Source organism: Xyrauchen texanus, chromosome 38 (genome assembly GCF_025860055.1).
Source record: "Xyrauchen texanus isolate HMW12.3.18 chromosome 38, RBS_HiC_50CHRs, whole genome shotgun sequence".
Lineage (NCBI taxonomy): Eukaryota > Metazoa > Chordata > Actinopteri > Cypriniformes > Catostomidae > Xyrauchen > Xyrauchen texanus.
Genome location: NC_068313.1, coordinates 1,521,939 through 1,545,979, shown reverse-complemented (window position 1 = coordinate 1,545,979; position 24,041 = coordinate 1,521,939). Strand labels below are relative to the sequence as shown.

Below are 24,041 nucleotides of genomic sequence, written 5' to 3'. Positions count from 1 at the left end.
TCTTAACCTACAGCTTGGTGTTTTGTTCACAAGTTAGGCACATTGTCCTGATATGCCTCTTAACCTACAGCTTGGTGTTTTGTTCACAGGATAGTCACATTGTCCTGCTATGCCTCTTAACCTACAGCATGGTGTTTTGTTCACAAGATAGGCACATTGTCCTGCTAAGTAAATTAACCAACAGATTGGTGTTTTGCCAATGAATAACTAAAAGGCATAAATGTCAGCTATAAAACAAGATAGCACTCACTATAGTTACGTCTTATCAGCCAAAGCTTGTTAGGCACCACTGGGATTTGAACCCAAGATCTTCTGTTTACTGAAACAGACACTTTTACCAGCTAAGCCACAGCGCCAGTTGTTGCTGTTACATGGTGTTGTGCAAGTCAAAAACACAAAGGAGAAAATAAATTAACATATAATTAGCATAAGTATGAACTTGTTTACAAACGTCTGGTAGGCACCACTGGCATTTGAACCCAGGATCTCGTGTTTACAAGACAGATGTTATGACTGGCTAAGCCACAGTTGCAAGCACTGGAATTTGAACCTAGGATCTCCAGTTTACAAGACAGGCACATTGTCATGCTATGCCTCTTAACCTACAGTTTGGTGTTTTGTTCACAAGATAGGCACATTGTCCTGCTATGCCTCTTAACCTACAGCTTGGTGTTTTGTTCACAAGATAGGCACATTGTCCTGCTAAGTAAATTAACCAACAGATTGGTGTTTTGCCAATGAATAACTAAAAGGCATAAATGTCAGCTATAATGCAAGATAGCACTCACTATGGTTATGTCTTAATCAGCCAAAGCCTGTGAGGTACCGCTGGGATTTGAACCTAGGATGGTTACGTCTTATCAGCCAAAGCCTGTTAGGCATCACTGGGATTTGAACCCAGGATCGCCTGTTTACAAGACAGATGTTATGACTGGCTAAGCCAGAGTTGCAACTGCTGTTGTAAATTGATATCCTGCAATTGAAAATCAAAAAGGGGCAAATAACAGCTAACAAATACAAGTCAGCATTTACATAAGTTCTAAATTAGAAGTAAAAGACTATTAGCAATCACTGGAATTTGAACCTAGGATATCCAGTTTACAAGACAGGCACATTGTCCTGTTATGCCTCTTAACCTACAGCTTGGTGTTTTGTTCACAAGATAGGCACATTGTCCTGCTAAGTAACTTAACCAACAGATTGGTGTTTTGCCAATGAATAACTAAAAGGCATAAATGTCAGCTATAAAACAAGACAGCACACACTATAGTTACGTCTTATCAACCAAAGCCTGTTAGGTACCGCTGGGATTTAAACCCAGGATCTCCTGTTTACGAAACAGGCACTTTCACCAGCTAAGCCACAGCACCAGTTGTTGTTGTTACATGGTGTTGTGCAAGTCAAAAACACAAAGGAGAAAATAAATTAACATGTAATTAGCATAAGTATGAACTTGTTTACAAAAGTCTGGTAGGCACCACTGGCATTTGAACCCAGGATCTCGTGTTTACAAGACAGATGTTATGACTGGCTAAGCCATACTTGAAACTGCTGTTGTAAATTGATATCCTGCGATTGAAAATCAAAAAGGGACAAAAACAGCTAACAAATAAAAAGTCAGCATTTACATAAGTTCTAACTTAGAAGTAAAAGACTATTAGCAATCACTGGAATTTGAACCTAGGATCTGTAGTTTACAAGACAGGCACATTGTCCTGCTATGCCTCTTAACCAACAGCTTGGTGTTTTGTTCACAAGATAGGCACATTGTCCAGCTATTTCTCTTAACCTACAGCATGGTGTTTTGTTCACAAGATAGTCACATTGTCCTGCTATGCCTGTTAACCAACAGCTTGGTGTTTTGTTCACAAGATAGACACGTTGTCCTGCTATGCCTCTTAACCTACTCTTGGTGTTTTGTTCACAAGATAGGCACATTGTCCTGCTATGCCTCTTAACCTACAGCATGGTGTTTTGTTCACAAGATAGGCACATTGTCCTGATATGCCTCTTAACCTACAGCTTGGTGTTTTGTTCACAAGATAGGCACATTGTCCTGCTATGCCTCTTAACCTACAGCTTGGTGTTTTGTTCACAAGATATGCACATTGTCCTGCTATGCCTCTTAACCAACAGCTTGGTGTTTTGTTCACAAGACAGGCACATTGTCCTGCTATGCCTCTTAACCTACAGCATGGTGTTTTGTTCACAAGATATGCACATTGTCCTGCTATGCCTCTTAACCAACAGCTTGGTGTTTTGTTCACAAGACAGGCACATTGTCCTGCTATGCCTCTTAACCTACAGCTTGGTGTTTTGTTCACAAGATATGCACATTGTCCTGCTATGCCTCTTAACCAACAGCTTGGTGTTTTGTTCACAAGACAGGCACATTGTCCTGCTATGCCTCTTAACCTACAGCTTTGTGTTTTGTTCACAAGATAGGCACATTTTCCTGCTATACCTAACTTAACCAACAGATTGGCGTTTTGCCAATGAATAACTGAAAGGCATAAATGTCAGCTATAAAACAAGATAGCACACACTATGGTTACGTCTTATCAACCAAAGCCTGTTAGGCACCGCTGGGATTTGAACCCAGGATCTCCTGTTTACAAAACAGGCGCTTTCACCAGCTAAGCCACAGCGCCAGTTGTTGTTATTACATGGTGATGTGCAAGTCAAAAACACAAAGGAGAAAATAAATTAACATATAATTAGCATAAGTATGAACTTGTTTACAAAAGTCTGGTAGGCACCACTGGCATTTGAACCCAGGATCTCGTGTTTACAAGACAGATGTTATGACTGGCTAAGCCAGAGTTGCAACTGCTGTTGTAAATTGATATCCTGCAATTGAAAATCAAAAAGGGGCAAATAACAGCTAACAAATACAAGTCAGCATTTACATAAGTTCTAACTTAGAAGTAAAAGACTATTAGCAATCACTGGAATTTGAACCTAGGATCTCCAGTTTACAAGACAGGAACATTGTCCTGCTATGCCTCTTAACCTACAGTTTGGTGTTTTGTTCACAAGATAGGCACATTGTCCTACTAAGCCATTTAACCAATAGCTTGGTGTTTTGTTCACAAGATAGGCACATTGTCCTACTAAGCCATTTAACCAACAGATTGGTGTTTTGCCAATGAATAACTAAAAGGCATAAATGTCAGCTATAATGCAAGATAGCACTCACTATGGTTATGTCTTATCAGCCAAAGCCTGTGAGGTACCGCTGGGATTTGAACCTAGGATGGTTACATCTTATCAGCCAAAGCCTTTTAGGCACCGCTGGGATTTGAACCCAGGATCTCCTGTTTACAAAACAGGCGCTTTCACCAGCTAAGCCACAGCGCCAGTTGTTGTTTTTATATGGTGTTGTGCAAGTGAAAAACACAAAGGAGAAAATAAATTAACATATAATTAGCATAAGTATGAACTTGTTTACATAAGTCTGGTAGGCACCACTGGCATTTGAACCCAGGATCTCGTGTTCACAAGACAGATGTTATGACTGGCTAAGCCATAGTTGAAACTGCTGTTGTAAATTGATATCCTGCGATTGAAAATCAAAAAGGGACAAAAACAGCTAACAAATAAAAAGTCAGCATTTACATAAGTTCTAACTTAGAAGTAAAAGACTATTAGCAATCACTGGAATTTGAACCTAGGATCTCCAGTTTACAAGATAGGCACATTGTCCTGCTATGCCTCTTAACCTACAGCTTGGTGTTTTGTTCACAAGATATGCACATTGTCCTGCTATGCCTCTTAACCAACAGCTTGGTGTTTTGTTCACAAGACAGGCACATTGTCCTGCTATGCCTCTTAACCTACAGCTTTGTGTTTTGTTCACAAGATAGGCACATTGTCCTGCTATGCCTCTTAACCTACAGCTTGGTGTTTTGTTCACAAGATAGGCACATTGTCCTGCTATGCCTCTTAACCTACAGCATGGTGTTTTGTTCACAAGATAGGCACATTGTCCTGCTAAGTAAATTAACCAACAGATTGGTGTTTTGCCAATGAATAACTAAAAGGCATAAATGTCAGCTATAAAACAAGATAGCACTCACTATAGTTACGTCTTATCAGCCAAAGCCTGTTAGGCACCGCTGGGATTTGAACCCAGGATCTCCTGTTTACGAAACAGGCACTTTGACCAGCTAAGCCACAGCACCAGTTGTTGCTGTTACATGGTGTTGTGCAAGTCAAAAACACAAAGGAGAAAATAAATTAACATATAATTAGCATAAGTATGAACTTGTTTACAAAAGTATGGTAGGCACCACTGGCATTTGAACCCAGGATCTCGTGTTTACAAGACAGATGTTATGACTGGATAAGCCACAATGCCAACTGCTGTTGTAAATTGATTTCGTGCAATTGAAAATCAAAAAGGGGCAAATAACAGCTAACAAATACAAGTCAGATTTTACATAACTTCTCACTTAGAAATAAAATCTTTTAGCAAATATTGGAATTTGAACCTAGGATCTCCAGTTTACAAGTCAGGTACATTGTCCTGCGAAGCCACTTAACCAATAGCTTGGTGTTTTGTTCACAAGATAGGCACATTGTCCAGCTATTTCTCTTAACCTACAGCTTGGTGTTTTGTTCACAAGATAGTCACATTGTCCTGCTATGCCTCTTAACCAACAGCTTGGTGTTTTGTTCACAAGATAGACACGTTGTCCTGCTATGCCTCTTAACCTACTCTTGGTGTTTTGTTCACAAGATAGGCACATTGTCCTGCTATGCCTCTTAACCTACAGCATGGTGTTTTGTTCACAAGATAGGCACATTGTCCTGCTATGCCTCTTAACCTACAGCTTGGTGTTTGTTCAAGTTAGGCACATTGTCCTGTATGCCTCTTAACCTACAGCTTGGTGTTTGTTCAAGATAGTCACATTGTCCTGCTATGCCTCTTAACCTACAGCTGGTGTTTTGTTCACAAGATAGGCACATTGTCCTGCTATGCCTCTTAACCAACAGCTTGGTGTTTTGTTCACAAGATAGACACGTTGTCCTGCTATGCCTCTTAACCTACTCTTGGTGTTTTGTTCACAAGATAGGCACATTGTCCTGATATGCCTCTTAACCAACAGCTTGGTGTTTTGTTCACAAGATAGGCACATTGTCCAGCTATTTCTCTTAACCTACAGCTTGGTGTTTTGTTCACAAGATAGTCACATTGTCCTGCTATGCCTCTTAACCAACAGCTTGGTGTTTTGTTCACAAGATAGACACGTTGTCCTGCTATGCCTCTTAACCTACTCTTGGTGTTTTGTTCACAAGATAGGCACATTGTCCTGCTATGCCTCTTAACCTACAGCATGGTGTTTTGTTCACAAGATAGGCACATTGTCCTGATATGCCTCTTAACCTACAGCTTGGTGTTTTGTTCACAAGTTAGGCACATTGTCCTGATATGCCTCTTAACCTACAGCTTGGTGTTTTGTTCACAAGATAGGCACATTGTCCTGCTATGCCTCTTAACCTACAGCATGGTGTTTTGTTCACAAGATAGGCACATTGTCCTGCTAAGTAAATTAACCAACAGATTGGTGTTTTGCCAATGAATAACTAAAAGGCATAAATGTCAGCTATAAAACAAGATAGCACTCACTATAGTTACGTCTTATAAGCCAAAGCCTGTTAGGCACCGCTGGGACTTGAACCCAGGATCTCCTGTTTACAAAACAGGCACTTTGACCAGCTAATCCACAGTTCCGGTTGTTGTTGTTACATGGTGTTGTGCAAGTCAAAAACACAAAGGAGAAAATAAATTACCATAGCATTAACATAAGTATGAACTTGTTTACAAAAGTCTGGTAGGCACCACTGGCATTTGAACCCAGGATCTCGTGTTTACAAGATAGATGTTATGACTGGCTAAGCCACAGTTGCAACTGCTGTTGTAAATTGATATCCTGCAATTGAAAATGAAAAGGGGGCAAATAACAGCTAACAAATACAAGTCAGCATTTACAGAAGTTCTAACTTAGAAGTAAAAGACTAATAGCAATCACTGGAATTTGAACCTAGGATCTCTAGTTTACAAGACAGGCACATTGTCCTGCTATGCCTCTTAACCAACAGCTTGGTGTTTTGTTCACAAGATAGGCACATTGTCCAGCTATTTCTCTTAACCTACAGCTTGGTGTTTTGTTCACAAGATAGTCACATTGTCCTGCTATGCCTCTTAACCAACAGCTTGGTGTTTTGTTCACAAGATAGACACGTTGTCCTGCTATGCCTCTTAACCTACTCTTGGTGTTTTGTTCACAAGATAGGCACATTGTCCTGCTATGCCTCTTAACCTACAGCATGGTGTTTTGTTCACAAGATAGGCACATTGTCCTGCTATGCCTCTTAACCTACAGCATGGTGTTTTGTTCACAAGATAGTCACATTGTCCTGCTATGCCTCTTAACCAACAGCTTGGTGTTTTGTTCACAAGATAGACACGTTGTCCTGCTATGCCTCTTAACCTACTCTTGGTGTTTTGTTCACAAGATAGGCACATTGTCCTGATATGCCTCTTAACCAACAGCTTGGTGTTTTGTTCACAAGATAGGCACATTGTCCAGCTATTTCTCTTAACCTACAGCTTGGTGTTTTGTTCACAAGATAGTCACATTGTCCTGCTATGCCTCTTAACCAACAGCTTGGTGTTTTGTTCACAAGATAGACACGTTGTCCTGCTATGCCTCTTAACCTACTCTTGGTGTTTTGTTCACAAGATAGGCACATTGTCCTGCTATGCCTCTTAACCTACAGCATGGTGTTTTGTTCACAAGATAGGCACATTGTCCTGATATGCCTCTTAACCTACAGCTTGGTGTTTTGTTCACAAGTTAGGCACATTGTCCTGATATGCCTCTTAACCTACAGCTTGGTGTTTTGTTCACAGGATAGTCACATTGTCCTGCTATGCCTCTTAACCTACAGCATGGTGTTTTGTTCACAAGATAGGCACATTGTCCTGCTAAGTAAATTAACCAACAGATTGGTGTTTTGCCAATGAATAACTAAAAGGCATAAATGTCAGCTATAAAACAAGATAGCACTCACTATAGTTACGTCTTATCAGCCAAAGCCTGTTAGGCACCGCTGGGATTTGAACCCAGGATCTTCTGTTTACGAAACAGGCACTTTTACCAGCTAAGCCACAGCGCCAGTTGTTGCTGTTACATGGTGTTGTGCAAGTCAAAAACACAAAGGAGAAAATAAATTAACATATAATTAGCATAAGTATGAACTTGTTTACAAAAGTCTGGTAGGCACCACTGGCATTTGAACCCAGGATCTCGTGTTTACAAGATAGATGTTATGACTGGCTAAGCCACAGTTGCAACTGCTGTTGTAAATTGATATCCTGCAATTGAAAATCAAAAGGGGGCAAATAACAGCTAACAAATACAAGTCAGCATTTACATAAGTTCTAACTTAGAAGTAAAAGACTATTAGCAATCACTGGAATTTGAACCTAGGATCTCTAGTTTACAAGACAGGCACATTGTCCTGCTATGCCTCTTAACCTACAGCATGGTGTTTTGTTCACAAGATAGGCACATTGTCCTGATATGCCTCTTAACCTACAGCTTGGTGTTTTGTTCACAAGTTAGGCACATTGTCCTGATATGCCTCTTAACCTACAGCTTGGTGTTTTGTTCACAGGATAGTCACATTGTCCTGCTATGCCTCTTAACCTACAGCATGGTGTTTTGTTCACAAGATAGGCACATTGTCCTGCTAAGTAAATTAACCAACAGATTGGTGTTTTGCCAATGAATAACTAAAAGGCATAAATGTCAGCTATAAAACAAGATAGCACTCACTATAGTTACGTCTTATCAGCCAAAGCTTGTTAGGCACCGCTGGGATTTGAACCCAGGATCTTCTGTTTACGAAACAGGCACTTTTACCAGCTAAGCCACAGCGCCAGTTGTTGCTGTTACATGGTGTTGTGCAAGTCAAAAACACAAAGGAGAAAATAAATTAACATATAATTAGCATAAGTATGAACTTGTTTACAAACGTCTGGTAGGCACCACTGGCATTTGAACCCAGGATCTCGTGTTTACAAGACAGATGTTATGACTGTCTAAGCCACAGTTGCAAGCACTGGAATTTGAACCTAGGATCTCCAGTTTACAAGACAGGCACATTGTCATGCTATGCCTCTTAACCTACAGTTTGGTGTTTTGTTCACAAGATAGGCACATTGTCCTGCTATGCCTCTTAACCTACAGCTTGGTGTTTTGTTCACAAGATAGGCACATTGTCCTGCTAAGTAAATTAACCAACAGATTGGTGTTTTGCCAATGAATAACTAAAAGGCATAAATGTCAGCTATAATGCAAGATAGCACTCACTATGGTTATGTCTTATCAGCCAAAGCCTGTGAGGTACCGCTGGGATTTGAACCTAGGATGGTTACGTCTTATCAGCCAAAGCCTGTTAGGCATCACTGGGATTTGAACCCAGGATCGCCTGTTTACAAGACAGATGTTATGACTGGCTAAGCCAGAGTTGCAACTGCTGTTGTAAATTGATATCCTGCAATTGAAAATCAAAAGGGGCAAATAACAGCTAACAAATACAAGTCAGCATTTACATAAGTTCTAAATTAGAAGTAAAAGACTATTAGCAATCACTGGAATTTGAACCTAGGATATCCAGTTTACAAGACAGGCACATTGTCCTGTTATGCCTCTTAACCTACAGCTTGGTGTTTTGTTCACAAGATAGGCACATTGTCCTGCTAAGTAACTTAACCAACAGATTGGTGTTTTGCCAATGAATAACTAAAAGGCATAAATGTCAGCTATAAAACAAGACAGCACACACTATAGTTACGTCTTATCAACCAAAGCCTGTTAGGTACCGCTGGGATTTAAACCCAGGATCTCCTGTTTACTGAAACAGGCGCTTTCACCAGCTAAGCCACAGCACCAGTTGTTGTTGTTACATGGTGTTGTGCAAGTCAAAAACACAAAGGAGAAAATAAATTAACATGTAATTAGCATAAGTATGAACTTGTTTACAAAAGTCTGGTAGGCACCACTGGCATTTGAACCCAGGATCTCGTGTTTACAAGACAGATGTTATGACTGGCTAAGCCATAGTTGAAACTGCTGTTGTAAATTGATATCCTGCGATTGAAAATCAAAAAGGGACAAAAACAGCTAACAAATAAAAAGTCAGCATTTACATAAGTTCTAACTTAGAAGTAAAAGACTATTAGCAATCACTGGAATTTGAACCTAGGATCTGTAGTTTACAAGACAGGCACATTGTCCTGCTATGACTCTTAACCAACAGCTTGGTGTTTTGTTCACAAGATAGGCACATTGTCCAGCTATTTCTCTTAACCTACAGCTTGGTGTTTTGTTCACAAGATAGTCACATTGTCCTGCTATGCCTGTTAACCAACAGCTTGGTGTTTTGTTCACAAGATAGACACGTTGTCCTGCTATGCCTCTTAACCTACTCTTGGTGTTTTGTTCACAAGATAGGCACTTTGTCCTGCTATGCCTTTTAACCTACAGTTTGGTGTTTTGTTCACAAGATAGGCACATTTTCCTGCTATGCCTCTTAACCTACAGCTTGGAGTTTTGTTCACAAGTTAGGCACTTTGTCCTGCTATGCCTTTTAACCTACAGCTTGGTGTTTTGTTCACAAGATAGGCACATTTTCCTGCTATGCCTCTTAACCTACAGCTTGGTGTTTTGTTCACAAGATAGGCACTTTGTCCTGCTATGCCTTTTAACCTACAGCTTGGTGTTTTGTTCACAAGATAGGCACATTGTCCTGCTAAGTAACTTAACCAACAGATTGGCGTTTTGCCAATGAATAACTGAAAGGCATAAATGTCAGCTATAAAACAAGATAGCACACACTATGTTACGTCTTATCAACCAAAGCCTGTTAGGTACCGCTGGGATTTAAACCCAGGATCTCCTGTTTACGAAACAGGCGCTTTCACCAGCTAAGCCACAGCACCAGTTGTTGTTGTTACATGGTGTTGTGCAAGTCAAAAACACAAAGGAGAAAATAAATTAACATGTAATTAGCATAAGTATGAACTTGTTTACAAAAGTCTGGTAGGCACCACTGGCATTTGAACCCAGGATCTCGTGTTTACAAGACAGATGTTATGACTGGCTAAGCCATAGTTGAAACTGCTGTTGTAAATTGATATCCTGCGATTGAAAATCAAAAAGGGACAAAAACAGCTAACAAATAAAAAGTCAGCATTTACATAAGTTCTAACTTAGAAGTAAAAGACTATTAGCAATCACTGGAATTTGAACCTAGGATCTGTAGTTTACAAGACAGGCACATTGTCCTGCTATGCCTCTTAACCAACAGCTTGGTGTTTTGTTCACAAGATAGGCACATTGTCCAGCTATTTCTCTTAACCTACAGCTTGGTGTTTTGTTCACAAGATAGTCACATTGTCCTGCTATGCCTGTTAACCAACAGCTTGGTGTTTTGTTCACAAGATAGACACGTTGTCCTGCTATGCCTCTTAACCTACTCTTGGTGTTTTGTTCACAAGATAGGCACATTGTCCTGCTATGCCTCTTAACCTACAGCATGGTGTTTTGTTCACAAGATAGGCACATTGTCCTGATATGCCTCTTAACCTACAGCTTGGTGTTTTGTTCACAAGATAGGCACATTGTCCTGCTATGCCTCTTAACCTACAGCTTGGTGTTTTGTTCACAAGATATGCACATTGTCCTGCTATGCCTCTTAACCAACAGCTTGGTGTTTTGTTCACAAGACAGGCACATTGTCCTGCTATGCCTCTTAACCTACAGCTCTGGTGTTTTGTTCACAAGATAGGCACATTTTCCTGCTATGCCTCTTAACCAACAGATTGGCGCTTTGCCAATGAATAACTGAAAGGCATAAATGTCAGCTATAAAACAAGATAGCACACACTATGGTTATGTCTTATCAACCAAAGCCTGTTAGGCACTGCTGGGATTTGAACCAACGATCTCCTGTTTATGAAACAGGCACTTTCACCAGCTAAGCCACAGCACCAGTTGTTGTTGTCACATGGTGATGTGCAAGTCAAAAACACAAAGGAGAAAATAAATTAACATATAATTAGCATAAGTATGAACTTGTTTACAAAAGTCTGGTAGGCACCACTGACATTTGAACCCAGGATCTCGTGTTTACAAGACAGATGTTATGACTGGCTAAGCCAGAGTTGCAACTGCTGTTGTAAATTGATATCCTGCAATTGAAAATCAAAAAGGGGCAAATAACAGCTAACAAATACAAGTCAGCATTTACATAAGTTCTAACTTAGAAGTAAAAGACTATTAGCAATCACTGGAATTTGAACCTAGGATCTCCAGTTTACAAGACAGGAACATTGTCCTGCTATGCCTCTTAACCTACAGTTTGGTGTTTTGTTCACAAGATAGGCACATTGTCCTACTAAGCCATTTAACCAATAGCTTGGTGTTTTGTTCACAAGATAGGCACATTGTCCTACTAAGCCATTTAACCAACAGATTGGTGTTTTGCCAATGAATAACTAAAAGGCATAAATGTCAGCTATAATGCAAGATAGCACTCACTATGGTTATGTCTTATCAGCCAAAGCCTGTGAGGTACCGCTGGGATTTGAACCTAGGATGGTTACGTCTTATCAGCCAAAGCCTTTTAGGCACCACTGGGATTTGAACCCAGGATCTCGTGTTCACAAGACAGATATTATGACTGGCTAAGCCATAGTTGAAACTGCTGTTGTAAATTGATATCCTGCGATTGAAAATCAAAAAGGGACAAAAACAGCTAACAAATAAAAAGTCAGCATTTACATAAGTTCTAACTTAGAAGTAAAAGACTATTAGCAATCACTGGAATTTGAACCTAGGATCTCCAGTTTACAAGATAGGCACATTGTCCTGCTATGCCTCTTAACCTACAGCTTGGTGTTTTGTTCACAAGATATGCACATTGTCCTGCTATGCCTCTTAACTAACAGCTTGGTGTTTTGTTCACAAGACAGGCACATTGTCCTGCTATGCCTCTTAACCTACAGCTTTGTGTTTTGTTCACAAGATAGGCACATTGTCCTGCTATGCCTCTTAACCTACAGCTTGGTGTTTTGTTCACAAGATAGGCACATTGTCCTGCTATGCCTCTTAACCTACAGCTTGGTGTTTTGTTAACAAGATAGTCACATTGTCCTGCTATGCCTCTTAACCTACAGCATGGTGTTTTGTTCACAAGATAGGCACATTGTTCTGCTAAGTAAATTAACCAACAGATTGGTGTTTTGCCAATGAATAACTAAAAGGCATAAATGTCAGCTATAAAACAAGATAGCACTCACTATAGTTACGTCTTATCAGCCAAAGCTTGTTAGGCACCGCTGGGATTTGAACCCAGGATCTTCTGTTTACAAAACAGGCACTTTTACCAGCTAAGCCACAGCGCCAGTTGTTGCTGTTACATGGTGTTGTGCAAGTCAAAAACACAAAGGAGAAAATAAATTAACATATAATTAGCATAAGTATGAACTTGTTTACAAACGTCTGGTAGGCACCACTGGCATTTGAACCCAGGATCTCGTGTTTACAAGACAGATGTTATGACTGGCTAAGCCACAGTTGCAAGCACTGGAATTTGAACCTAGGATCTCCAGTTTACAAGACAGGCACATTGTCATGCTATGCCTCTTAACCTACAGTTTGGTGTTTTGTTCACAAGATAGGCACATTGTCCTGCTATGCCTCTTAACCTACAGCTTGGTGTTTTGTTCACAAGATAGGCACATTGTCCTGCTAAGTAAATTAACCAACAGATTGGTGTTTTGCCAATGAATAACTAAAAGGCATAAATGTCAGCTATAATGCAAGATAGCACTCACTATGGTTATGTCTTATCAGCCAAAGCCTGTGAGGTACCGCTGGGATTTGAACCTAGGATGGTTACGTCTTATCAGCCAAAGCCTGTTAGGCACCACTGGGATTTGAACCCAGGATCACCTGTTTACAAGACAGATGTTATGACTGGCTAAGCCAGAGTTGCAACTGCTGTTGTAAATTGATATCCTGCAATTGAAAATCAAAAAGGGGCAAATAACAGCTAACAAATACAAGTCAGCATTTACATAAGTTCTAACTTAGAAGTAAAAGACTATTAGCAATCACTGGAATTTGAACCTAGGATATCCAGTTTACAAGACAGGCACATTGTCCTGTTATGCCTCTTAACCTACAGCTTGGTGTTTTGTTCACAAGATAGGCACATTGTCCTGCTAAGTAACTTAACCAACAGATTGGTGTTTTGCCAATGAATAACTAAAAGGCATAAATGTCAGCTATAAAACAAGACAGCACACACTATAGTTAGGTCTTATCAACCAAAGCCTGTTAGGCACCACTGGGATTTGAACCCAGGAACTTCTGTTTACGAAACAGGAGCTTTCACCAGCTAAGCCACAGCGCCAGTGGCTGTTATTACATGGTGTTGTGCAAGTGAAAAACAGAAAGGAGAAAATAAATTAACATATAATTAGCATAAGTATGAACTTGTTTACATAAGTCTGGTAGGCACCACTGGCATTTGAACCCAGGATCTCGTGTTTACAAGACAGATGTTATGACTGGCTAAGCCATAGTTGAAACTGCTGTTGTAAATTGATATCCTGCGATTGAAAATCAAAAAGGGACAAAAACAGCTAACAAATACAAGTCAGCATTTACATAAGTTCTAACTTAGAAGTAAAAGACTATTAGCAATCACTGGAATTTGAACCTAGGATCTCCAGTTTACAAGACAGGCACATTGTCCTGCTATGCCTCTTAACCTACAGCTTGGTGTTTTGTTCACAAGACAGGCACATTGTCCTGCTATGCCTCTTAACCTACAGCTTTGTGTTTTGTTCACAAGATAGGCACAGTGTCCTGCTATGCCTCTTAACCAACAGCTTGGTGTTTTGTTCACAAGATAGGCACATTGTCCTGATATGCCTCTTAACCAACAGCTTGGAGTTTTGTTCACAAGATAGGCACTTTGTCCTGCTATGCCTTTTAACCTACAGCTTGGTGTTTTGTTCACAAGATAGGCACATTTTCCTGCTATGCCTCTTAACCTACAGCTTGGAGTTTTGTTCACAAGTTAGGCACTTTGTCCTGCTATGCCTTTTAACCTGCAGCTTGGTGTTTTGTTCACAAGATAGGCACATTGTCCTGCTAAGTAACTTAACCAACAGATTGGCGTTTTGCCAATGAATAACTGAAAGGCATAAATGTCAGCTATAAAACAAGATAGCACACACTATGTTACGTCTTATCAACCAAAGCCTGTTAGGTACCGCTGGGATTTAAACCCAGGATCTCCTGTTTACGAAACAGGCGCTTTCACCAGCTAAGCCACAGCACCAGTTGTTGTTGTTACATGGTGTTGTGCAAGTCAAAAACACAAAGGAGAAAATAAATTAACATATAATTAGCATAAGTATGAACTTGTTTACAAAAGTCTGGTAGGCACCACTGGCATTTGAACCCAGGATCTCGTGTTTACAAGACAGATGTTATGACTGGCTAAGCCATAGTTGAAACTGCTGTTGTAAATTGATATCCTGCAATTGAAAATCAAAAAGGGACAAATAACAGCTAACAAATACAAGTCAGCATTTACATAAGTTCTAACTTAGAAGTAAAAGACTATTAGCAATCACTGGAATTTGAACCTAGGATCTCAAGTTTACAAGACAGGCACATTGTCCTGCTATGCCTCTTAACCTACAGCTTGGTGTTTTGTTCACAAGATAGGCACATTGTCCTGCTATGCCTCTTAACCTACAGCTTGGTGTTTTGTTCACAAGATAGTCACATTGTCCTGCTATGCCTCTTAACCTACAGCATGGTGTTTTGTTCACAAGATAGGCACATTGTCCTGATATGCCTCTTAAACTACAGCTTGGTGTTTTATTCACAAGTTAGGCACATTGTCCTGATATGCCTCTTAACCTACAGCTTGGTGTTTTGTTCACAGGATAGTCACATTGTCCTGCTATGCCTCTTAACCTACAGCATGGTGTTTTGTTCACAAGATAGGCACATTGTCCTGCTATGCCTCTAAACCTACAGCTTGGTGTTTTGTTCACAAGATAGGCACATTGTCCTGCTAAGTAAATTAACCAACAGATTGGTGTTTTGCCAATGAATAACTAAAAGGCATAAATGTCAGCTATAAAACAAGATAGCACTCACTATAGTTACGTCTTATCAGCCAAAGCCTGTTAGGCACCGCTGGGATTTGAACCCAGGATCTCCTGTTTACAAAACAGGCACTTTTACCAGCTAAGCCACAGCGCCAGTTGTTGCTGTTACATGGTGTTGTGCAAGTCAAAAACACAAAGGAGAAAATAAATTAACATATAATTAGCATAAGTATGAACTTGTTTACAAAAGTCTGGTAGGCACCACTGGCATTTGAACCCAGGATCTCGTGTTTACAAGACAGATGTTATGACTGGCTAAGCCACAGTTGCAAGCACTGGAATTTGAACCTAGGATCTCCAGTTTACAAGACAGGCACATTGTCCTGCTATGCCTCTTAACCTACAGTTTGGTGTTTTGTTCACAAGATAGGCACATTGTCCTGCTATGCCTCTTAACCTACAGCTTGGTGTTTTGTTCACAAGATAGGCACATTGTCCTGCTAAGTAAATTAACCAACAGATTGGTGTTTTGCCAATGAATAACTAAAAGGCATAAATGTCAGCTATAATGCAAGATAGCACTCACTATGGTTATGTCTTATCAGCCAAAGCCTGTGAGGTACCGCTGGGATTTGAACCTAGGATGGTTACGTCTTATCAGCCAAAGCCTGTTAGGCACCACTGGGATTTGAACCCAGGATCGCCTGTTTACAAGACAGATGTTATGACTGGCTAAGCCAGAGTTGCAACTGCTGTTGTAAATTGATATCCTGCAATTGAAAATCAAAAAGGGGCAAATAACAGCTAACAAATACAAGTCAGCATTTACATAAGTTCTAACTTAGAAGTAAAAGACTATTAGCAATCACTGGAATTTGAACCTAGGATATCCAGTTTACAAGACAGGCACATTGTCCTGCTATGCCTCTTAACCTACAGCTTTGTGTTTTGTTCACAAGATAGGCACATTTTCCTGCTATGCCTCTTAACCAACAGATTGGCGCTTTGCCAATGAATAACTGAAAGGCATAAATGTCAGCTATAAAACAAGATAGCACACACTATGGTTATGTCTTATCAACCAAAACCTGTTAGGCACTGCTGGGATTCGAACCCAGGATCTCCTGTTTACGAAACAGGCGCTTTCACCAGCTAAGCCACAGCGCCAGTTGTTGTTGTTACATGGTGATGTGCAAGTCAAAAACACAAAGGAGAAAATAAATTAACATATAATTAGCATAAGTATGAACTTGTTTACAAAAGTCTGGTAGGCACCACTGGCATTTGAACCCAGGATCTCGTGTTTACAAGACAGATGTTATGACTGGCTAAGCCAGAGTTGCAACTGCTGTTGTAAATTGATATCCTGCAATTGAAAATCAAAAAGGGGCAAATAACAGCTAACAAATACAAGTCAGCATTTACATAAGTTCTAACTTAGAAGTAAAAGACTATTAGCAATCACTGGAATTTGAACCTAGGATCTCCAGTTTACAAGACAGGCACATTGTCCTGCTATGCCTCTTAACCTACAGCTTGGTGTTTTGTTCACAAGATATGCACATTGTCCTGCTATGCCTCTTAACCAACAGCTTGGTGTTTTGTTCACAAGACAGGCACATTGTCCTGCTATGCCTCTTAACCTACAGCTTGGTGTTTTGTTCACAAGATAGACACGTTGTCCTGCTATGCCTCTTAACCTACTCTTGGTGTTTTGTTCACAAGATAGGCACATTGTTCTGCTATGCCTCTTAACCAACAGCTTGGTGTTTTGTTCACAAGACAGGCACATTGTCCTGCTATGCCTCTTAACCTACAGCTTGGTGTTTTGTTCACAAGACAGGCACATTGTCCTGCTATGCCTCTTAACCTACAGCTTGGTGTTTTATTCACAAGATAGTCACATTGTCCTGCTATGCCTCTTAACCTACAGCATGGTGTTTTGTTCACAAGATAGGCACATTGTCCTGATATGCCTCTTAACCTACAGCTTGGTGTTTTGTTCACAAGATAGGCACATTGTCCTGATATGCCTCTTAACCTACAGCTTGGTGTTTTGTTCACAAGATAGGCACATTGTCCTGCTATGCCTCTTAACCTACAGCTTGGTGTTTTGTTAACAAGATAGTCACATTGTCCTGCTATGCCTCTTAACCTACAGCATGGTGTTTTGTTCACAAGATAGGCACATTGTCCTGCTATGCCTCTTAACCTACAGCTTGGTGTTTTGTTCACAAGATAGTCACATTGTCCTGCTAAGTAACTTAACCAACAGATTGGTGTTTTGCCAATGAATAACTGAAAGGCATAAATGTCAGCTATAAAACAAGATAACACACACTATAGTTACGTCTTATCAGCCAAAGCCTGTTAGGCACCGCTGGGATTTGAACCCAAGATCTCCTGTTTACGAAACAGGCACTTTTACCAGCTAAGCCACAACGCCAGTTGTTGCTGTTAAATGGTGTTGTGCAAGTCAAAAACACAAAGGAGAAAATAAATTAACATATAATTAGCATAAGTATGAACTTGTTTACAAAAGTCTGGTAGGCTCCTCTGGCATTTGAACCCAGGATCTCGTGTTTACAAGACAGATGTTATGACTGGCTAAGCCACAGTTGCAAGCACTGGAATTTGAACCTAGGATCTCCAGTTTACAAGACAGGCACATTGTCCTGCTATGCCTCTTAACCTACAGTTTGGTGTTTTGTTCACAAGATAGGCACATTGTCCTACTAAGCCATTTAACCAATAGCTTGGTGTTTTGTTCACAAGATAGGCACATTGTCCTGCTATGCCTCTTAACCTACAGCTTGGTGTTTTGTTCACAAGATAGGCACATTGTCCTGCTAAGTAACTTAACCAACAGATTGGCGTTTTGCCAATGAATAACTGAAAGGCATGAATGTCAGCTATAAAACAAGATAGCACACACTATGTTACGTCTTATCAACCAAAGCCTGTTAGGTACCGCTGGGATTTAAACCCAGGATCTCCTGTTTACGAAACAGGCGCTTTCACCAGCTAAGCCACAGCGCCAGTTGTTGTGGTTACGTGGTGTTGTGCAAGTCAAAAACACAAAGGAGAAAATAAATTAACATATAATTAGCATAAGTATGAACTTGTTTACAAAAGTCTGGTAGGCACCACTGGCATTTGAACCCAGGATCTCGTGTTTACAAGACAGATGTTATGACTGGCTAAGCCAGAGTTGCAACTGCTGTTGTAAATTGATATCCTGCAATTGAAAATCAAAAAGGGGCAAATAACAGCTAACAAATACAAGTCAGCATTTACATAAGTTCTAACTTAGAAGTAAAAGACTATTAGCAATCACTGGAATTTGAACCTAGGATCTCGTGTTTACAAGACAGATGTTATGACTGGCTAAGCCACAGTTGCAAGCACTGGAATTTGAACCTAGGATCTCCAGTTTACAAGACAGGCACATTGTCCTGCTATGCCTCTTAACCTACAGTTTGGTGTTTTGTTCACAAGATAGGCACATTGTCCTACTAAGCCATTTAACCAATAGCTTGGTGTTTTGTTCACAAGATAGGCACATTGTCCTGCTATGCCTCTTAACCTACAGCTTGGTGTTTTGTTCACAAGATAGGCACATTGTCCTGCTAAGTAAATTAACCAACAGATTGGTGTTTTGCCAATGAATAACTAAAAGGCATAAATGTCAGCTATAATGCAAGATAGCACTCACTATGGTTATGTCTTATCAGCCAAAGCCTGTGAGGTACCGCTGGGATTTGAACCTAGGATGGTTACGTCTTATCAGCCAAAGCCTGTTAGGCACCACTGGGATTTGAACCCAGGATCGCCTGTTTACAAGACAGATGTTATGACTGGCTAAGCCAGAGTTGCAACTGCTGTTGTAAATTGATGTTGTGCAATTGAAAATCAGAAAGGGGCAAATAACAGCTAACAAATACAAGTCAGCATTTACATAAGTTCTAACTTAGAAGTAAAAGACTATTAGCAATCACTGGAATTTGAACCTAGGATCTCCAGTTTACAAGACAGGCACATTGTCCTGCTATGCCTCTTAACCTATTGCTTGGTGTTTTGTTCACAAGATAGGCACATTGTCCTGCTAAGTAAATTAACCAACAGATTGGTGTTTTGCCAATGAATAACTAAAAGGCATAAATGTCAGCTATAAAACACGATAGCACATTCACTATAGTTACGTCTTATCAGCCAAAGCCTGTTAGGCACAGCTGGGATTTGAACCCAGGATCTCCTGTCAGTTGTTGTTGTTACATGGTGTTGTGCAAGTCAAAAACACAAAGGACTAAATTAACATATAATTAGCATAAGTATGAACTTGTTTACAAAAGTCTGGTAGGCACCACTGGCATTTGAACCCAGGATCTCGTGTTTACAAGACAGATGTTATGACTGGCTAAGCCACAGTTGCAACTGCTGTTGTAAATTGATATCCTGCAATTGAAAATCAAAAGGGGGCAAATAACAGCTAACAAATACAAGTCAGCATTTACATAAGTTCTAACTTAGAAGTAAAAGACTATTAGCAATCACTGGAATTTGAACCTAGGATCTCTAGTTTACAAGACAGGCACATTGTCCTGCTATGCCTCTTAACCTACAGCTTGGTGTTTTGTTCACAAGATAGGCACATTTTCCTGCTACGCCATTTAACCAATATCTTGGTGTTTTGTTCACAAGATAGTCACATTGTCCTGCTATGCCTCTTAACCTACTCTTGGTGTTTTGTTCACAAGATAGGCACATTGTCCTGCTATGCCTCTTAACCAACAGCTTGGTGTTTTGTTCACAAGACAGGCATATTGTCCTGCTATGCCTCTTAACCTACAGCTTTGTGTTTTGTTCAGAAGATAGGCACATTTTGCTGCTATGCCTCTTAACCAACAACTTGATGTTTTGTTCACAAGATAGGCACATTGTCCTGCTATGCCTCTAAACCTACAGCTTGGAGTTTTGTTCACAAGATAGGCACTTTGTCCTGCTATGCCTCTTAACCTACAGCTTGGTGTTTTGTTCACAAGATAGGCACATTGTCCTGCTAAGTAACTTAACCAACAGATTGGTGTTTTGCCAATGAATAACTAAAAGGCATAAATGTCAGCTATAATGCAAGATAGCACTCACTATGGTTATGTCTTATCAGCCAAAGCCTGTTAGGCACCGCTGGGATTTGAACCCAGGATCTCCTGTTTACAAAACCAGCACTATCACCAGCTAAGCCATAGCATCAGCAGTTGTTGTTACATCGTTTTGTGCAAGTAAAAAACACAAAGGAGAAAATAAATTACCATAGCATTAACATAAGTATTGTTGTAGAAATTTTGATGCTTAGTGGTCAAGACTCAGCCATTGCACAGGATTGCCACATGGTCTTCTGATCTGGAAAGAGAGAAGACATTGGGAAATTTATGTTTGAACAAGGGACAGTATTTACGACTGAAAAGCAGAACAGAGACACCTCGGTCCAGGCTGAGTGGGGACCTCTGCCCTCTTCAGGTCAGAGGTCATGTATTACAGGGGGGTACGTTTGGGCTGGTTAATAGTAAATCAGGCCTAGTAGCCTTGTCCCTGTATCCAAGGGAGAGAAGGGGGGAGGAAGATCTGCTTCTGCCAGTTGACCTCGGGGGGGGAATGTATAAGAATGGCAGCCCTGCCTGATAAAAAACACTCTCTCATGACACAGACAGGTTGCTGTGTAATGACTGGGTCTTCTTGCAAGAATACATTTATTTTAAAAGACTGTTTGAGTCAGAGTGTCTCTTATGCAGTGATAATGGTTGGTTGATAATTTTTTGCCACAACAATTTGGTGTCAGAAGTGGGATTCCTTGGAAGTGCCTTCTGGACCTGAGTGCGGACGTTGTTTGGCCACCTGGACTGGGAAGTTCTAGCTCTACCTCATAAGTTTTAAGAGAGAGGGCCGACCGCACCAGGGCCAGGAGAAACTCCACTGGAATCAAATGAAAACAAACCCGTGGCAACCTAAATGTCTCTGGTAAGGGACGACTAAATTATTTTCTTTTGGTATGAAAGTGAGTGAACCCATAGTGGCTGGGACTGTTTTTTGTGGTCCGAGGGCAAGAAGTTTTCTAAACAGAGACTGAGTTCTCACATAAATTGGGTAGGTCAAGATTTTTGTTTTCTGGCAATGAATGAGTCCTCACAAAATTGTTAATTAGGTTAGGTGAAATACTGAGCGCTGGAACATCCTCCAGAGAAAGATTTTGGGCAAACCGTAATTAACAAAGCACAATGGAGTGCACCCATAACTGATCTTGGGTTAAGAAATCAGATCTGTTGGAGACGTCCTACAGATTATAAGACGTGCGTCGAAAAATCCACAGAGAAACAGAAACAGACAGTATGGGGAAATCTCAAAGCAAGCTTGCCAAATTTGATACACCGGTTTTCTGTCAAATGAGAAAAAACTATAGGAGAAAATGTATGCAGGACATAGAGAAACTGATCAAATACCATGATTTCCCCAGGGGAGGGAACACTGAGCACTGAGATTGGTGCGAGAATCAGTGGGACAGGGCAGCGCACAAAACAGAGTTGTGGCTGCGTTCAACATGTGTGTAAGAATGTGAACAGACAGTGGGCTGTTGCTTTAAGGAAGCAGATAGAAGAGAACAAAAGCAAATGCAGAAACAATTAGCATGTAGGGTTGAAAATGTGGAATGTAAAAATAAGATGTGTGAAAGATCTGTTTGTGTGTCAGCAGCACCAGTTTTAAATTTTTTTTTTTTTGAAAAGTATGTTTGTGTTTTCCCACATGCAACAACAATTGTGCCGGCACCGCCGGCATACAACCATCACTATCCCGTGGCAGAGCTGAGAGCCCTGAAACTAAACCCTGACCTCGACTGCTGTCCGCCCAGAAGACAAGCACCAAAAGCAGCTTCTTCCCTTTCTGACAGTGAAGGAGACCTGAATGAACTTTTTTTTCCTGAGACCTGAGATCGCACAAGCAGTGAAAGCAAGTTACATCGAATGGAGCGGGCGATTGACCTCCACCCTGGCACACGCTGTACACGCAGAGGAACAGCTGCTGACAAAGAAAGACAAAGTCAAGGCGAAGGCAGAGAGAGATCTTCAGCTGGCGACTACGGTCTAAATATCAGTACATCGAAACCACAGCAGAAGTGGGCCGACAAAAAGAAGAGAGGCTACAGAAACCAGCGGAAGTGGAATTGCGGCTTGTGTGAGACTGTCTGGAGAAGAAAAAGGCAGACTGAGGAGGAGCGGAGAGTAGCGAAGGTGGGGGCCGGACACAGGGCAATCAGCTGCTGCTACAAGACAGGGAAGTGAACATTTCTTTACCCCCACACACACACACACACACACACACATACACTGATTTACTCACTGCTCTCTGCAATGAAGACAATGCTTGCAAATCTTTCAGTGTGACTGATGAAGTTTTATGTGATAATGTTTCGGATGAATGTTTGAGAATGTACAAAAGTTCAGGTTTTTTTTTTTACAAATGCCTAGATATTAGATGATGGGACATTAGTAGATTTTTTTTGGTAGATTCTGGGGCTAGAAATTTTACTATACAATCATGTGACTTGCCATGTGTCCCAAAATTGACAGGTTCAGTGCATAAAGAGCACTTTGGCCTAGGGCCATTTGATTTCTGAAAAATTCACAGTGCCCTTAGAGTATGAGTCAAAGGAGAAGGGGAGAACATTTAAACATGCGTTTTTGTGTTCACCAGCTTGTCCAGTACCTCTAATGGCCAGAGATTTAATGTGTGAATTAAATTTGACCCTTACTTCCTTTGGAATTAGCATTGAGGAAGAACGATGCATGGTAAACTTAACAATATTAACAGTCCTATCACCGCAATTGGTAACACAGTTTGAATCAGCCAATACCCCCATCCTCCCCAGAGATTCATAAACCAAGTAACCCATGTACTTTCAATATGTTCTGGCTCCTGTACGGCTTTTCTCATGTGTTCAATTACATTTGTGATGTTGTCGCTGTAATCTGGAATATTGAAACAACAAGACATTCCCAAAAACATTTTGCAAACTCCCCCTTTCTCTGCAGTTAACATATCAAGAACCAACCTGTTTTGAATGACCACATCTCTTAACTGTTTCATTTCATCATTTATCATTGTCAAAGCATTTTCTGTGCTATTAGCTATTGCTAATACTGTCCATGCTAGCCCATTTATCGTATTAATTGTTACCGTTGTACCCACCCCTAAGAACAATGACCACCCCACATTGCTGCATAGTGCTTTGGTAAAACCCCAGGTAAAATTTCAACATTTATTTTTTTATTTCTTCCCTTCCCACCCCGGGTGCCTTGTTTGGCAAATACACAGATGTACCCACATTCATCAAAGCTTGATAACAACACCCTCTCCATTTCTTATGTCATCCGATGAAATGCCCTGTTACTACACACCCACACAGCTGCAGGTGAAGTTTCATGTGGCTTGCTGAATGGGCATGTGAAGTTGACTTCTTTGTCGTTGATGACGGCTGTACAATTGTCCGCTGATCTGTCCTTCACGTTGATTCTGACCCTGCAGTCAGACATCCTGCTTTAATTCTTTTCAGTTCGTACCTTTTCACGATGATTACTGCTTGTGACCACACAATGGGGTCCAATCTGCACACAGGCCATGTTATTCTCTGTGGTTGGCCTTGCTCTTCCACTGATAGTGGTACTTGGTGTTCAGACTTGACTTCGGCATTTATTGACATTCACTCGGAACAATCTCTTCCTGTTGCTGATTCTCCTGCGATGGTTGGCATGAACCCCCACGTAGCTCTCTCTGCGAC

General features: G+C 40.7%; 14 non-coding genes across 14 annotated transcripts; all 14 read right to left on the bottom strand.

Moving 5' to 3' along the window:
• Positions 1–1,296: 1,296 nt before the first annotated feature.
• On the bottom strand, positions 1,297–1,370 carry trnat-cgu (transfer RNA threonine (anticodon CGU)). The gene has a single exon. It is a non-coding gene; the product is annotated as a tRNA-Thr (tRNA).
• Positions 1,371–2,577: 1,207 nt separating this feature from the next.
• On the bottom strand, positions 2,578–2,651 carry trnat-ugu (transfer RNA threonine (anticodon UGU)). The gene has a single exon. It is a non-coding gene; the product is annotated as a tRNA-Thr (tRNA).
• Positions 2,652–3,286: 635 nt separating this feature from the next.
• trnat-ugu (transfer RNA threonine (anticodon UGU)) lies at positions 3,287–3,360 on the bottom strand. The gene has a single exon. It is a non-coding gene; the product is annotated as a tRNA-Thr (tRNA).
• A 750-nt stretch (positions 3,361–4,110) lies between these two features.
• On the bottom strand, positions 4,111–4,184 carry trnat-cgu (transfer RNA threonine (anticodon CGU)). The gene has a single exon. It is a non-coding gene; the product is annotated as a tRNA-Thr (tRNA).
• A 2,927-nt stretch (positions 4,185–7,111) lies between these two features.
• trnat-cgu (transfer RNA threonine (anticodon CGU)) lies at positions 7,112–7,185 on the bottom strand. The gene has a single exon. It is a non-coding gene; the product is annotated as a tRNA-Thr (tRNA).
• Positions 7,186–7,878: 693 nt separating this feature from the next.
• trnat-cgu (transfer RNA threonine (anticodon CGU)) lies at positions 7,879–7,952 on the bottom strand. Its single transcript has one exon. It is a non-coding gene; the product is annotated as a tRNA-Thr (tRNA).
• A 1,989-nt stretch (positions 7,953–9,941) lies between these two features.
• Positions 9,942–10,015, bottom strand: trnat-cgu (transfer RNA threonine (anticodon CGU)). The gene has a single exon. It is a non-coding gene; the product is annotated as a tRNA-Thr (tRNA).
• Positions 10,016–12,407: 2,392 nt separating this feature from the next.
• trnat-ugu (transfer RNA threonine (anticodon UGU)) lies at positions 12,408–12,481 on the bottom strand. Its single transcript has one exon. It is a non-coding gene; the product is annotated as a tRNA-Thr (tRNA).
• Positions 12,482–13,420: 939 nt separating this feature from the next.
• On the bottom strand, positions 13,421–13,494 carry trnat-cgu (transfer RNA threonine (anticodon CGU)). The gene has a single exon. It is a non-coding gene; the product is annotated as a tRNA-Thr (tRNA).
• Positions 13,495–14,356: 862 nt separating this feature from the next.
• Positions 14,357–14,430, bottom strand: trnat-cgu (transfer RNA threonine (anticodon CGU)). The gene has a single exon. It is a non-coding gene; the product is annotated as a tRNA-Thr (tRNA).
• Positions 14,431–15,294: 864 nt separating this feature from the next.
• Positions 15,295–15,368, bottom strand: trnat-ugu (transfer RNA threonine (anticodon UGU)). Its single transcript has one exon. It is a non-coding gene; the product is annotated as a tRNA-Thr (tRNA).
• A 939-nt stretch (positions 15,369–16,307) lies between these two features.
• trnat-cgu (transfer RNA threonine (anticodon CGU)) lies at positions 16,308–16,381 on the bottom strand. The gene has a single exon. It is a non-coding gene; the product is annotated as a tRNA-Thr (tRNA).
• Positions 16,382–17,586: 1,205 nt separating this feature from the next.
• trnat-cgu (transfer RNA threonine (anticodon CGU)) lies at positions 17,587–17,660 on the bottom strand. Its single transcript has one exon. It is a non-coding gene; the product is annotated as a tRNA-Thr (tRNA).
• A 519-nt stretch (positions 17,661–18,179) lies between these two features.
• On the bottom strand, positions 18,180–18,253 carry trnat-cgu (transfer RNA threonine (anticodon CGU)). The gene has a single exon. It is a non-coding gene; the product is annotated as a tRNA-Thr (tRNA).
• Between the last annotated feature and the right edge of the window lie 5,788 nt (positions 18,254–24,041).